Source organism: Mus pahari, chromosome 12 (genome assembly GCF_900095145.1).
Source record: "Mus pahari chromosome 12, PAHARI_EIJ_v1.1, whole genome shotgun sequence".
NCBI classification, from domain to species: Eukaryota; Metazoa; Chordata; class Mammalia; order Rodentia; family Muridae; genus Mus; species Mus pahari.
This window is the reverse complement of record NC_034601.1, coordinates 35,222,156-35,223,479: the sequence shown is the minus strand read 5'-3', so window position 1 is coordinate 35,223,479 and position 1,324 is coordinate 35,222,156. Positions and strand designations below refer to the sequence as shown.

The 1,324-nt window shown below is 45.5% G+C and overlaps 1 protein-coding gene and 1 non-coding gene across 3 annotated transcripts in view; both read right to left on the bottom strand.

Moving 5' to 3' along the window:
• Lsamp (limbic system associated membrane protein) overlaps window positions 1–1,324 on the bottom strand; it is a 2,126,592-nt gene that overhangs the window by 1,791,134 nt on the left and 334,134 nt on the right. The gene's annotated exons all lie outside the window — the stretch shown is intronic.
• LOC115065173 lies at window positions 883–989 on the bottom strand. Its single transcript, XR_003844963.1, has one exon. It is a non-coding gene; the product is annotated as a U6 spliceosomal RNA (small nuclear RNA).

Here is a 1,324-nt window from a genome sequence, read left to right as displayed (position 1 = left end):
AAGCCCCGCCTAACCATGTGACTCTTTACCTGCATTGCCAGGACAAGGACCTTCTATCCCACAATCCACTTGGCTCAGTTCCCGCCCTCACTGGTGTGATGTCATTTTCTGTATAAGAGAGGAAACCAACCCCTCCTCTCTCTCTCCTCTTCTCTACCCTTCTACCTGCTTCACTGCTCCCCCCATTCCCACATAATAAACCTCTCCCACGTGGAACACCTTGGCCTGGTCTGCTGCTTGGTTTATCCGCTCAAACTATAAAACTGCTCACTAACCAACTCACTCCTGCTTCACTGTCCTGGCAGTCCCCTACACTGGGGCATTGAGCCTTCACAAGACCAAGGGCCTCTCCTCTCATTGATGTCCCACAAGGCCATCCCCTGCTACATATGCAGCTAGAGCCATGAGTCCCTCCATGTGTTTTCTTTGATTGGTGTTTTAGTCCCTGGGAACTCTGGGGGTACTGATTAGTTCATATTTTTGTTCGTCCTATGGGATTGTAAATTGGGTCCTTTTTCTAACTCCTTCATTGGGGACCCTGTGCTCAGTCCAATGAATGGTAGGCTGCGAGGATCCATCTCTGTATTTGTCAGGCACTGGTTGGGCCTCTTCAGAGACAGCTATAACAGGCTTCTGTCAGGAAGGACTTGTTGGTGTTCACAAAAGTGTCTGAGTTAGGTGATTGTATTTGGGATAGATCCCCAGGTGGGGCAGTCTCTGGATGGTCATTCCTTCAGTCTCAGCTCCACACATTGTCTCTGTAACTCCTTCTATGGGTATTTTGTTCCCCCTTCTAAGAAGGATGAAACTATCCACACTTTGGTCTTCCTTCTTCTTGAGTTTCATGTGGTTTGTGAATTCTATCTTGGGTATTCTGAGCTAAAAAATATGGAACACTTCACGAATTTGCGTGTCATCTTTGCTTAGGGGACATGCTAATCTTCTCTTTATCATTCCAATTTTAGTATATGTGCTGTTGAAGCGAGCACACAATGTATAATCTTAACTACTGATTTTTGTCTATAATCCAATAAAAATATTTTAGAAATTGATGAAGATAAGATTTTGAAGAGTTGCTGTCCAGATGAGACCATTCAGTCTGCGTGACTCCCTTTGTGAGAGACTTTGGCCAGTGTGTATGTCTTAGTCAGGGTTTCTATTCCTGTACAAACATCATGACCAAAAAGCAGGTTGGGGAGGAAAGGGATTATTATTCAGCTTACACTTCCACACTGCTGTTCATCACCAAGGAAGTCAGGACTGGAACTCAAGCAGGTCAGGAAGCAGGAGCTGATGCAGAGGCCATGGAGGGATGTTCTTTACT